Here is a 15,144-nt window from a genome sequence, read left to right on the forward strand (position 1 = left end):
GGAACTATGGTCTTTTTGTCCTATATTCTCTCCATTGTTTTATTTGTCAAAATTTATTTTAGAATTGTCCTTCTGTTGTTAAGTGATGAACTCATTTTTACCATGAACTTGGCCATGTTTTTGTGTTGTTGGACTTGTTAGGTTCAATTTCTTTTATTAAGGATTGTCACATCTAGATACATGAACTCTTCGCTTACAACTCCTGTATATTTTACACTTAGGATTATTTTGTATTATTTATTTTGCTGTGTGTGTTTATCAGTTTTTGTCACAACCCAGACACATGGAATTTAGAGGGAAACTTGTGGCTCTAGGTGCTGTTTTTCCTACTGGGGGATAAGGGAAGAAGCTGAAGACATCAGGTCTGGCAGTGGCTCCTGCAGACTGTATAGAACATGCTCTAAAGTGTCTCCTTCCCCTTACTAAATACTTGGAGGAATATTAGTGTTATTTTTCTCAAAAGTTGGGTAGAATTTATATATGAATACATTCATATCAGTCTTTCATTTTATTGATATTTCATCACTGGAAATCTTTTATACAATGCATTTTGATTATTTCTGCCCCTGCTCTATTACTTCCAGACCCTCCTCAGCTCCCAACCCATACAGAAATATGGTTTATGTTTTTTTTCTGTTAAAAAATAAATAAAACAGAGACCAAAAAACCAGAATAAGCATTCAAGACCTATAAGATGCCCAAAGAAAGGACAATGAGCCCAATTGTGTACCAAAGTTTATTGTTCCCTTTTGAGTTTGGCATTAATTAATTAATTAATTTTTTATTTTTTTTATTTTTTGCTTTTTCAAGACAGGGTTTCTCTGTGGTTTTGGAGCCTGTCCTGGAATTAGCTCTTGTAGACCAGGCTGGTCTCGAACTCACAGAGATCCGCCTGCCTCTGCCTCCCAAGTGCTGGGATTAAAGGCGTGCGCAACCACCGCCCAGCAAGTTTGGCATTAATTTAGGGCATGCTAAGATACCCAGTAAAAAACCATTGGAGAAAACTAATTCTTCCTTTACCATCAGGAAACAATTGCACATGTCTTCTTGGTTAGTTTAGTACCCTGTGTCCACTTCCACTTCTCAGTGCTAGAACCTCCATCTGTTTGAACCTTTGTATACTTTTCTGTATTGCTACAGTCTCTGAATTCATGTGTTTGTCAGTCCTGTTATATGTGGAATACAGTGTATCTTTGTTTCCTTGGTATCATCTACTCCCTCTGGCTCTTAGTATCTTCCTATTTACTCCTCTGAATCGCTCCCTCAACCTTGAGGAAGGTTTTCCTGAATCCATCCCATTTAGGACTGCGATCCCAAAGTCTCACACACTCTACATTGTTGTGAGTCTCAATGTTAGTTCCGTCACTTTCAAGAATGGGCTCCACTGGCACGGGCTGTTTGAGATATACATATACATACATACATACATATACATCTAGATATAGCCATATATCATCAAGAGACATTATATCACTGTGTCCTTTAGCAGAATAATAATATCAGGTTTTCCCCTAGGCCCCCGAATGACCTACTCAGTTTCTTGGTCCCTTTAGCAGTGTCAGGTATGGCCTCCATCTCCTGGAGTGGCCTTCAATCCAATCAAAATTGGTTGCTTGCTGCAATAGTATTTGGGCCCATATTTTATGAGTCCACTTTGCAGAAGGGTCACTGTCGTCCTAGGGTTGGTAGCTGGGTGACATTGATGATTATCTCTCTCCTCCAGTTGCTGGCAGAATACATTCCTGTATCATGAACATCAGTCAGTGGTGAAGCTTCTAGTTATGCACCAGCTCAACTTCTCCGTGTTGGCTGACATACATGCGAGTGGTCTTCATCAATAGGGCATAACAGCAAGGTTGCAGAATAAGCCAGTGGGTTTTCATGGGTTCCTGTTTCAGCTATTCAGAAAGATAGAATCCAATCATGTCACTGGACCAAAGCTTTTTTCTTGAGATTTTTCTCAATGAATATTGAACTATGTTTCTCGCTATTGATCTGCTTATGTTTTTATTTGCCCTCTTTTCAGTTTTGGTAGGTGACACATGTAGACATTTGTCCCTTTGCTCCAGTATTATAATTCATACGATTGTAGGATTTAAAATAGTTCCAGATAAAGGAACATGGGAACAAGAGTGGTCAGGGACACCACAGGAGCACAGCCCAAAGAATCAATTGATTAGGAGTATGGGCTCACAGAGATCAGGCAGCCTTTGTGGAATGGGGTCCTTCCTAGGTCCTCTGTGTATGTGTTATGGCCGAGTATCTTGATGTTATTGTGTGATTCCTAACAGTGGGAGTGGGGGATATTGAGACAGTGGCTTCATGATGTCATGTTATCAGGAAACATCATGCCTGTTAAATCTGCTCTGAGGAGAAACATTGTCAGATTTAAAAAAAAGAGCAGTAGAAGAAAAGAATGTAAATTGAATAATCATGTAGAAATTGTCACAAATATTAAAAGATTAGAACAAAAATTTTGAAAATTCAAAATAAGTTATAAATGTACTTATGACTTATATGATTAATATGGATTTCTGAGAAATGTTTCGTGAATTAAGTTAGCATGAATGCAAATAACTACTATCTATTGCAGCATGGTATTCTACATTATTTAAGGAATGATTTTCACTATGGTGTTAACAAGTGGGATATCATCATATTTACTACTTTTCACTAGTAAAATATACAGTTTGGGAACAGGAAAAATAGGTATTCTGATAGCATAAGCTTTGTGACGATTCCTTTAGAATCTGGGAATGGAAAGGTTTTCTTGGTATGTCATAAATAAATTAATAATTTGCATTCCTTTCCCTCAGCATAGAGAGCATCTGCTAAATTGTGCATTGTGATCCTTCTGGTCCCTCTGATTTAGTTATGTCTTCAGGCATGTTGATTCTGTTACTAATTTGCAATCTATAATTACATTAAGAAAGTATCCCAAGTGTTCATGGTTATATGGATTTCTTTTGTTTCAGTTATTGAGAACTGAGTAGTGAACAAGGTGACAAAAATTATTCCCAAGACTGCTAATGAAATGGTTTGCTATAGATTGACTAACACATTTATCTTCACAATTGCTTACAGAATAGATATGCTATCTCCATGTCAAAATAAAGCAAGTTGTTCTGTGCCAAAATTACTTCTACATGATTCCAGTGATTCTAGCCATTTTTTTCTGTAACAGCACCATTATCTGGCTGTAGACTTACACTCTGTCTTCTTCTTCTTGATCACTTTGGGCTCTGCCCTTCCTTTTCAATAATTTAGGTTTTATGTCTGTGTAGTGTTCATTGTTATCCATTTCCTTACATTCTGTTCTCATCTTCAGAATGTTTCCCAGGTACTTTTTTGGATTTTAGTTTATTCTTATTTTTCTGTGACCCAGAAGATTTTTGTTGCTTCACGAGTCTGTCCTTTTTCCACGTAAAAATTGAAAGTCATACACGTTATCCCTTGACCCAATTCTCATTTTTCTCATCTGGTTTTGTCCAGTTGGTGTGGAAATTATGAAGAAACTTCTGAGCAAGAGAAGAGAGGACGTGATAATGCAGATGGACCCAAAAAGCAGTACCTCTAAAGAGGAGACCCTCACAGATCCTTCATGACCCTGTGTGCAATGCTGTTCTCATGACTGTAGTGAACTGTGCACACCATCTGAGTGAAGATTGCTGGACCTGTTCCTCCTGCAGACAGCCTACTTTCTCAGTGTGGCTCACCAGATCTCCAGGAACAGCATGCTCCATTATTATATAGATGTGCTCTTTGGTATCGATGATGTGGAACAGCTAGATGATGTTTTACCTGGTCCAGCACTTGAAGATGTCAATTTCTGTTATGTTGCTATAGTCATTCTTTCTACCATTTTCAAGGATAACAGCAACTTGCACCTTTGTGTGGAAGTGACAAGCCAGCTTTACCTCAGAAAAGGTCTCTTTTCCAGGAGTCCTGAGTATGATTTAGGGATCCTATTTACGTGATAAGCCTCTCTGATTCTCTATGACCCTATGTATAATGCTGTTCTCATGACTATAGTGAACTGCACACACCATCTGAGTGAAGATGTGCTGAGCCTGCTCCTCCTGCAGACAGCCCACTTTCTCAATGTGGCCTGCCAGATCCCCCTTTGTTGCCTACCCCATTATGTATTAATGGTCTCTAGCTCTAGTATTGATGATGTGGCACAGCTAGGTGACGTTTGACTGGTCCAGCACTTTGATGATGTTGAGTTCTGTTATTTTGCTGTAGTCATGTGTCCTACCATTTACCAGGATCTTCACAGCAACTCGCATCTCTGTGTGGAGGCAGCAGGCCAGCTTTACCTCAGCAGAGGTCTCTTGTCCAAGGGTATTGAGTATGACATAATGATCTTTGTAATGGATAAGTCTCTCCGCAGGCTGAGACCTGAGGTGCGTATTTTTGTGGTGTGACTGAGAAGGCAGATGTTGGAGCCCTGCAGGGAGTCCAGATGGCAGTGTGCTTTACTACAGAGAAGTCCAGCACAAAAAGAGTTAAAACCTCTACCGTAGGCTTCTCCAGAGGAACACATAGTAAACATGATATATGTCCCACTTATGGCCTTCCCTAGCATCGTTCTAAGAGTGGAGCCTTGTGCAAACCCCACAAAAGCTGCTTGTGAATTAGAAGAACCCATGGACCAGTCTTCATGGACCTAGAAGAGCAAAGCTCATTTATCTGTCTCTCCTATCAAGGTCAGGTCCAAAGAAAAGTTTTGTCACTTTGGGGGAGAGGTGAATCCCCTCCACCGTCTTCCTCCCAGGCCTGCTGTTGTGTTTGCATCCTGCCTATATCCCTTTGTCGCTCTCAACACAGGAGACACTGTCCCGCTGCATGCTGGTTCAGTCTAGATGTTGGAGAAAGGACCAGTTACTCTGTGATGTTTATCAGCACCGTATTTGTGTCTTGACAGGACAGTGACTGCAAGGTAAACAGAAATGGGTCAAAGTGTGGATGGGATGCTGGGAGGTTGCCTCACTTTGGAAGGTGGGTAATGCTTGCCTGTCCTGGACACAGTGCATACACGAGTCAGTCAGCAGTCTGGGAACTACATATTATTCATACCCCACATCAATGGTCAGGCTTAGAGAGAGCCTTGACCCTAGAGCTGGGGTTCCAGCCCGGTTGTTTGTTTGGGAGGTCTCCTGTCAAAGTTGGCTATGGGGTTGTCATGGACACTCTCCAAGTAGGCTTCTGCTCTCTGCAATATAGAGTGGACACTCAGAAAGGAGTGAGTGCCAGGACTCCAGTGGGTGTCTCAAATGCTGAAGGTATCACTGAAATGACTAAATTTAATCCTGTTGTATGAGAAAGGTTTATGTTCTCTGTTTATCCTTGACACTGATCTATGGACAAATAAGCATATGGCTGCCAAAGCCGCCCTTTCCCATTCCCAGGAAGGTGGTTATTGGGCTCGTGATGCAGAGGAGCAAAGGCGTAGTGAGAGACAACAGACAAATGGATTCAGAGGGATTATTGGGATAAGTTATGGCAAGCAATGCATCTCTGCCCTCTGGCCCTCTCGCCCCCCAACTATTATGGAGGAAATGTTTGAGGAGAAGAGGGTGAATATCTTCTTACATCTGTATGGGAAAGGACAGTCACTCTGCCACAGGCTAGCTACTTAGTCTATAATTGGCTGAAGACGATTGAGCACGAGGATGCAGACAGCCTTGCAAGGAAAAGCAGTCATGAGACATTCAGGCTCTTATGTGGTCATAATCGCTATACATCAGGGGGTTGTTTCAGTCGTAATGCACTTTATTGAAGCTAAGGCCTGGGAAGGGAGACTTGGGCTCTATGTTCAGGTCAGTGATCCCCAGGAGACACAGCCCAAGAGAATCACTGGCTCCAGACCCAGGAGATGGTCTCAGTATAAGGAGATGTGAGGTATATTTCTGTTTATACTGAAAATTGCCTTGGGTCTGATGGTGACTTTGTGTGTCTCTTCTACTCTACTCAAGGAGCCATGTTGTTTCTTACCTGGGAGAATAGAAGTCAGCTAAAAACTAGGACTCCACACCCAACTCTTCCATCCTTCGCTGCTGGTCTGCTGGATGGAGCAGGAACAGGTGCACTCAGTACCAGCTATTTGTAGCAGGAACTGAACACACATCATCCCCAAAGCTGTCCTTAAGTATCCATCGTGCAGAGGACAAAGCTGATTTTTTGAGATGTTCTTTTGGACAAAGTATGTTTGATTTGGAAACTGCTTAATGTTCACCCAGTGACCTATTGACTGAGCTATGATGACCATATTGGTAATGTTGGGTCCCTTGTGGTTTCATAGGTCACTTCCAGATCTCTAGTTTCCGTCCTTTCTCTCCTAATATCTGCAGGCTCTTTAGGACTTGTTCTATTGTGGATGCTTATTTTTACCAAGGATGTGTCCTGTCTGATGTAGGCAAGTGTAAATGAGATGGGGTGCAGCTAGCAGAATGCCCGTGTTTAGGCATGATGTTTGGAAGCTGCAATTAATTCTTTGTTCTCAAACCCTCCTTTCTGCAAAGTAGCAGTGCAGCTAGGGACATCATTCACTGCAGGCAGACGTCCCTAAGAGACCATAAAGATGTTGGCCTAGGGAAGGGCACATTGGAAGACAATGGGCATTATTGTACATGTCTCATTAGTCCCTGAACTGCATTAAAAGTAAACCTGCCATTATCCTCCTAGGGCAGATTTCTTGAGCTTTGGGTATGTGGAATCGTAGCCAGCTCTTACATTGGCCTCCAATATTCCTTCTCTTGTAGGTGCCTGGTCACATCCTGAAACAGACACCCGGGGAATTCCTGACCTGAGGACATGCACACTCAGCCAGTGATGCACACGGGAGCCAGTGATGGAGGAGAGCTCTCTCTTTTCGCTGGAAAACTAGCAGGCCCTTTCCTGAGCTTTCAGTTCAGAAGCTCCCCACAGGTTCATGAGGATATCCTGGGTAGGGCAATGAAATGAATTCTGTTGCAGCATCCAGTCACAGACTCCCTCCCCAGTTATCAGCAAGTTCTAAGGGTGACAGGTGAATCAAATTGTAGATGTTTTACTGTGGAATCCTTGTTCCACTTCCATGCTGTGCCTATTTTGACAAGCACAGAGGTGACCTATGCCTCTCTGTTCTGACAGATGCCCCAGGAAACCTGCTTGAGCAGATAAAGTGCCCCAGTAGAGCAGGTGGGAACTAATGAGCCTCTTTGCAAAGTATGGGGACAGCATTGCCTGTGAAGGGCAGTGTCCAGGGCCTCTTTTCCAGGCCATCAATCACATGGTGTACTTGAGGTCCTCCACTTGTATTTCATTTGTCTTGGAGAAACAATTAACAAATACTGAAAATACTGAAATATTGATGTAGAATTCCAAGAGAATTTATTCTAATTGATATTCAGAAGAGTTTAGGATGTCTGAGAAGAAGACAAAGGAATATAATCTCTCAGACACCCCTGTTTCTCAGCACCCGTCACTGTTGTTAAAGTGACAGACCCACCCACATTTTGTCAGCTAATTTTCTCAGTGGCATCCAGGGAAAGCAAGGCAGTGAAAATGGACTGCTCTCCAAGGGCTGGAGGATAACAGTGCAAAAGCAGTCAATAGCAAACCCATTAGAAAACTGAACTCGATCTCAAATGTTACACCTGCCCCAGATCCAAACTCTACAATGTTCATGTAACAGTTACAGAAGAGATCTATGTAAGTTTCTGCTCATAAGGAGGAAGATCAGAAACACCCAGAGAAGATGAACTGTTAGAGAGACTGGAGAACGGCTTGAGGAGACAACTCCTCAGGACATCTAGAGAGAGCATGGCCTCTGACGCACCCCAGGAGAGGACAAATTCCGTTCTAAGCCAAGATGATGATTTACTGCTTAGCAGTGTCAGCAGTGTCCAGGCAGACAGGCCGATGTGCTCTGTGCACCTCTCTTTAACCCCATGCAACCCCCAAGATTACTGCATAAGGATGTGGGACAGAAGCACAGTGATAACTTTCCAAAGTTGGGGGTCACGTACATCTCTGACTGTTAACTTTTCCCTAAGCCCAGGAGAAGGAGGAGGTTGAAGAAAGGAAATACTTTCTGGAGCTGGTGAGTCTCCATGTTGCCTTCTGGAGCCCGGAAATCCTAGAGCTGCACAATCCCCAGCCCTGCTCCACACCCATTGCTGGATGCAACCCATGCAGAACCAACACCCTCCTTCTTCCCCACAATGACTGCAAGGCACCAGGCTGTGCTGTGCTAGATCTGCCACATACCCCAAACTACTACGTGTCAGGCCTGATGGACACCTACAGCCCACAATCCACATATACACTTAGGTTAGGACTTACCTGACATGCACGCCTCTTCCAATACAATCCTCTAGCTATCAGGACCTTATTGCAATTTCTGTGCAGATGGAGGCATGTGTACAATGCTAAGTATCACCCCTTACCTAGCCTCTCACTGTTTTATTGCCTGCATACACTACTATTCAGTGGTAGGGGATTTAGCATGGCTGAAAATTAGCAGTGCCCTGCGGGCAGTAACAGAGATGTAGTAAGAGACAGCGTTGCCTGAGGGTAGGCACAGTCTGAGGCTCAGGATTGCAGAGTGCAGAGGTATGTCATACATAGTATTGCACAAGGATTCAGATAGGTGGTGAGCAAGCCCTGAAATCTAAAAGTGTTTCAGACTATCACGGTGATGGAAGGAGTGCCCGGGCAGCCTGATAACAAGTAGAGCATTCATAAATTTGACAAGAGGATTAGGGGTGTCTAATAAGGCCTGAAGAGTGCACAGCCCCTGATACTGAGATGACTCTGTGGGAGCTTCAGGGAGATGCTCTACAGTGTTTTATGAATACAACATTGTATGTTGTGTGGCAGCATTTGTGAAGTGTCTACTATAATAGGGTCTGACCCATGGCGATCAATGTAGAATACCAGGGGCATTTCCAGCAGTGCCTGAGCAATAGTAGTATATGTGGAGCAGAGGTGATGGTGCTGATGCTTTAAGGACCAGTGTGTGTGTGTCTGTGTGTGTGTCTGTGTGTGTGTGTGTGTCTGTGGTGATGGTGGAGAAAGTGTACTCATGGCTGTCACCTAAAGTGTATATAAAGGTATGTACTGTTGCATTTTTCATTGTACTGTGTGTTTCACTAGAAAAGTGAAAGAAAGGTTTACTAACTCTCTCCTTCAAGGGTAGAGAGAGGATAAGAGGATGTGAATGCATCATATTTAACCAGCATGTCTTATCAGGTCGATGACTGTTTCCCATGCTCAATTGTATTTTAAAATAACGATTTTTGCTGTCAGTTTATTATTTGGTGCTTGGTGATGAACAGGGCATTTCCTCCAGACTGGAGCATCTGTGGAGCACAGTGTAGCTTCTGCATTCCTTGGCTCTTTCTTCTGTATCCTCTCCCCAATCTATACTGATTGGAAAAGCTGGTTCCTTGCTCTCCCTCTAAGGGTAGAGGGAGGCCCAGAGAACCTTCAGGAATCATATTTAACCAGGGTGTCTCATCTTGTTTATGACTTTCCCTGCAGCTCAATCAGTATTTCAAAATATTGACTGTGACTATTAGTTTACTATTTGGTTGTCTCTGGTTAGAAATGACACAGTGTCTTCAGATTTCTCGCCCATGAAGGACATAGGCTGTGTGACTCTGGGAATGATTTCCTTAGTGGCATGTGGTGTACGTTGTTGAATGTGGCCCAGCCAGTGTCATTCCATGTGCAACCATAATGTGATAGGGATTTGACAAATAGTAGGGAATGGGACACTCTGTGGTGGTGATGATCTTGTGCATACCATCAAGGGTGTTTTCTACCTATGTGAAGTGGCCAGGGACCACGATATATAGGATGGTGTGCAAGCTCCACTTATCTCCTGCCAATCCATCATATAGGCTCCTTGTTACGATTTGTGAGGCCCAAAGGAGTAAGGATCCACAGACCTCCTTTAACATCTGCACCTCTGCAATTGAGTTGCCATTCCGAATTCACAAAGCATGACCTTACCCACTCCATCAAGAAGTATTTTCTATAGTATCACGATGTGCAATGTATCTTTGGTGGGGAAAGTGCACCAATGGCATGGGCTGATTAATTATTGTTACCTTCTTCTTATAGTGTATCTCCCTGAAGAAGTCTCTTCTTCTGGGGGAGCAGATGCTAGGAGGACTTGCATGGATCCTTTCAAGCTGTGTGCCTCTTGTAATGATGGCTGTCCCCATAGCTCAGTTGGTATCAATCAGGATGCTTTTTGTTGCTAGTTTAATATTTGGTGCCTGGGTGCTGATCAGGGCACCAACTCCAGGACAGACTCTATGTGGAGCATGGGGTATCTTCTGCGTCCCTTGCCTCTTTCTTCCACAACCTCTTTCTGAAAGTGATCTTCTCAGCTTCTATACTGAATGCAAACCTGGTTCACTAGCTCTCTTCTTCAAGGCAAGAGATATCCTAAGAGGACCTTTAGGGATCATATTTAATCAGGATATATCTTGCTTATGGCTGGCCTAGTAGCTCAATTGGTAGTTGAGAGTATTATTGTTGCTAACAGTTTATTATTTATTCTTGTGTGTGCTGAACAAGGCATACCTCCAGGCTGGAGTATCTGTGGAACATGGTGTGGCTTCTGCAACCCTTGCCTCTTTCTTTGCACCCTGTTCCTGAAAGTGATGCTTCCCAGCTTCTATGCTGATTAAAATGCTGGTTCGTTTGCTCTCCTATTCAAGGGGAGAGGGAGGCCAAAGGGACCTATGTAGATCATATTTAACCGGGCTTTATGCTGATGAATAGATTCATACCTCAGTTGGTATTTTAGTATATTGATTGTTGCTGTTAGTTTATTATTTGGTCAGTGCCTGTGTGTTAGAAATGACAATATCTTTTCACAGCTGATAGTATACATGGGTTGTATGACTCTGGAATGATTTCCTAATTGTCATCTGGTACACGTTGAACATGGCCAAGCAATGTTGTTGCATAAGCTGACATATTATTAGTTTTTACCAGATGGGGACCGTGAGTAATCATGCGATGATAATGTGACAGGGTTTTTAAGTGTTAGGGAATGGGACCCACTATGGTGGTGATGATCCCATGTATGCTATCAAGGGTGGTTTCTACACATGTAAAGTGGCCAGTGACCATGACATATAGGATGATGCCCAAGCTCCTCTTATCACCTGCCAGCCTATCTAGCGTTTCATTGTCAGTTTCTCTGGGACCCTATAGAGTAAGGAGCCACAAACCTCTTCCAATATCTGTCCCTATTCAAGCTGAGTGGCCAAACGAAACTACTAAGCTTGACCTTACCAGCTCCATCCAGGAGGGTATGCTCTAATTTAATATCATGACGTGCATTATGTCCTTTGTGGAGAAAGTGCACCGCTGACACACCCTGTCAGATGGGTGGTCTAGCCTCCTCCTCCTTTAGATTGCTTCTCTCCCTGAGGAACATATCCAGATCTTTTCCTGGAACATAGTCTTTGACTACATAAATCATTGTTTATCAATGACGTGGGAAAAAATGTGCTATGGAACTGTGTTCCATAGACTGAAGGATGTTTACTTCAGAAATAGTGTGAGTCAGAGTGCTGTGTTATTTCTCAAGGACCTTCACAGCCACCTGTGCATGTGTGTGTAGTTACAGCCTTGCATCGTATCTGTGTGTTAATGGCGTGAAAAGATTTTTACTATAATTTTTATAATTTTACATTTCAAAGAATGCAGAATGTGTTCTTCAGAACTGATATGGGACAGAAGATTTTGGTGTTTCTTAAGTACTCACCTGTGCATACATGAATATATGGGTAGGTCGCAGGCAAGCTTCACCTCCCCACATGTACCTGAACCCAGAGATGTTAGGATCCTGACATCATTTTTAAGAATGTCTTCTTCTATTGGCTGGCCATGATGTTCAGCTCAACTTAAGCCACTGTGTTTCGTGGGAAATTTCAGAACACACAATGCTTGAAAAAAATATTAATGCAGTTTTAAAATGAAGTTTATAGCTATGAATTTTCTGTCCTGAAATCTGAGATACTCCCAAAACACAATGATGCCTTTTCAGGCGCTGTGATACTGGAAAAATCCGGGGGATAATTTACATAAAGAAACTGACAAGAGTGTAGCAGCGCATGTTCAGATTCTGGGGTGGCGTCCATACTCAGACACAGTGATCCCTGAAGTCTTCTGCTATACACAGTGTAGCTACAACTAGAGATATCACAGACAAGGAGGTATTCCACAAACAAAAACATGAGGTTTTGACTGTGGATATTAGCAAGAAGAGGGTGAGCATTTATAAATGAACCAATATTCGTCACAGAGATGGGGTAGAGGAAGTGAAATAGAGCAGAAGAGTATGACCACAATGCTGTGCAGGCATTCATGGGAATGTTTTGATGAAATTTCTCTAGGCAGTGTAGGGTCAAATGGATAGCCAAAGAGGCACCCTCTGGCGCAGAGCCAAAGAAACACTGTTGTCCCTGAAACCACAGGAAATACAGTGTGACCTGAGGTCAGAGCCAATTCACGGACTCTGATACTTAGAGGCAAAATGTTGAAAAGGATCGGTAAAAGCATCATACTTTTCCCCTTAAACCAGACCTAGAGAACACATTCTTCCCCTGACCAATTCGGCACAAAAGTAGCCAATCCTGGGCAGGAAATCCAACCAATCTCTGAGCTTTACAAAAGAAAAGATCAAGGATTGAATTTTGACCAATTTCTACTCTGAAAATCTTCACACTGTAAGACTGGGTTGAGCTCTCACAGTCCTGTTGAAGAGAGGGAAGAGGGATTGTATGAGCAAAGGGGTTAGGAGTACGATGGCTAAGCCCACATACAGTTGACCTGAGCTAGTGGGAACTCACTGACTCTGGACTGATAGCTGTGGATCCTGCATAGACCCACATACAGTTCACCTGAGCTAGTGGGAACTCACTGACTCTGGACTGATAGCTGTGGATCCTGCATAGACCCAAACCAGGCTTTCTGATTATGGGGGACACTTGTGTGACCTGGAGAGCTTGTTGGGCCATTGGAAGTGGGACCAGACTTTATTCCAAGTACATAAACTGGTATTTTGGAGCCCATTCCCTATGGTAAGATGCTTTGCTCAACCCTGAATCAGAGGGAGGGTCTTGAAATGCCAGACTCTACATGGGAGGCCTTTCTCTTTGAGGAGTGAATTGGAGAGGGGTGTGTGGAACCTGGGAGAAAGTGGCAAGAGAGGAATGGTGAACTGTGGTTTGTATGTAAAATGGAAAAAATAGCTTTTAAATAAAAAATGAAAAGAAATATCTCATATGAATAGTCATTTGAACACATGGACCCTCAAGTGTAATTGATAGTACAGTTTGGGGAACTTTTTACTGTAGAGCCTAAGTGGCAGAAGGCTGTCCCCGAGTGTGTCTTGAGATGAGCAAGCTATTCTCTGTTCTCCCTAATTTCTGCTTGAGGTTGGGGTGTGACACTCAATCTACTGCTTTTGTCTTCAATCTTCCAGCTAACTTCTTGCCTCTTCCACCCCCATGGGCTCTTATCCCTCCATAAATAAGCCAGATATGTTCTTTTTTAAGATTCCATGTTTATGAAATTTTATCACAACAGAAATGTATACAATGAGCATGGGTCTATCAAAGAGGGTTCCTATCCGTCCCTCCCGCCCCTAAGTTGTCCCGAAGTCAAGGCAGATTCTTTGCTGTCACACAGTCATACACTGAATGTGTCTCTTCTACTTATCCACACCAGAAATTCGGTGACCCTGCAAGTAGCCTCAATTCCAGATCCCTTCTTCTGTCATTGTAGCACAGGCCTGATATTAATGAAGCCTGCTTTTTGGTGGTGCTGGACCTCGTGATTCCAGAGAAACTTTGAAGTTCGTGGAGACAAGCTTTGTCTGATGGGAATGAACCTGCTTCAGATTCCCACTTGGTGTTTATCATTACTAGAGTCCTCAGGCCTGGATGGAAGATCTCTCCTAGCATCACAGACCCTCTGTTATCCCCCATCTTTCCTTGCATCCTCCTAGAGAAACAAACTCATATATAACAAGGAGAGATACAAGAATCAATGGAAAACTTAAAAGTCCAAATAAAACTAGGCAACACAGGGCTGGAGAGATGGCTCAGTGGTTAAGAGCATTGCCTGTTCTTCCAAAGGTCCTGAGTTCAATTCCCAGCAACCACATGGTGGCTCACAACCATCTGTAAAGAGGTCTGGTGCCCTCTTCTGGCCTGCAGACATGCACACAGACAGAATATTGTATGCATAATAAATAAAAAAAAAAAACTAGGCAACACAATCTCAAAGAAGCAATGTGTTAACATTGTCTTGTATTATGAGAAAAATTCACTGATGAATTCAGAAATATAAAAAGAATAACTGTAATAATCCACAAATATTCCAGTAGTTCATAAAAGGGAAGATGTAGGCAGAGGCTGCTCTTTCATTTCTAGCCACCCAGACCCAAAATAATCACACAGAAACTATATTAATTACAACACCACTAGGCCAATAGTTTAGGCATATTCCTGACTAACTCATGTCTTAATTCACACATATCTATTAATCCGTGTATCACCACATTGTTGTGGCCTACGGGCATATTTCCTTCCAGCTTCTGTCTCTTGCACTGGATACATTACACCTTTCTGACTATGCCTCTTTCTTCTAGCTTCAAGTTATTTCAGCTGTCTCTATTCTTCTCTGCTACAGGACCAAAGCAGCTTTATTCAATAGCAAAACACATTGACAGCATACAGAGGAAAATCCCACATCACCTCTGCTTTTCTGTCTAAGTAAAAAGGAAGGCTTTAAAACTTTAACATGGTAAATTTACAGATAGTAAAACAGGTATCAAGCAAGAATACAGTTACAATACTTATAACTACTTTATTTTTAGCATAACCATAACTATCTACTTTTGTGTTTAACTTTTTCTTCCTTTTATTTTCATTCCTTTCATTTCCATTTAGTGTTAGAAAAAACTATTAGATTTATGTTATTATGTTAATTTGGGATTCATTTTTGTACTTTGGGTAAATTTTAAATTTACATTTTGTGGATGTGTGTGTGTGTGTGTGTGTGTGTGTGTGTGCACTCATGCCAAAGCACACACATAGAAGTCAAAAAAAACTCTGCTGTATTTTG

This window comes from Microtus oregoni, unplaced genomic scaffold, assembly GCF_018167655.1.
Source record: "Microtus oregoni isolate MIOR12 unplaced genomic scaffold, Mior012 000007F_ref0000211, whole genome shotgun sequence".
NCBI lineage: Eukaryota > Metazoa > Chordata > Mammalia > Rodentia > Cricetidae > Microtus > Microtus oregoni.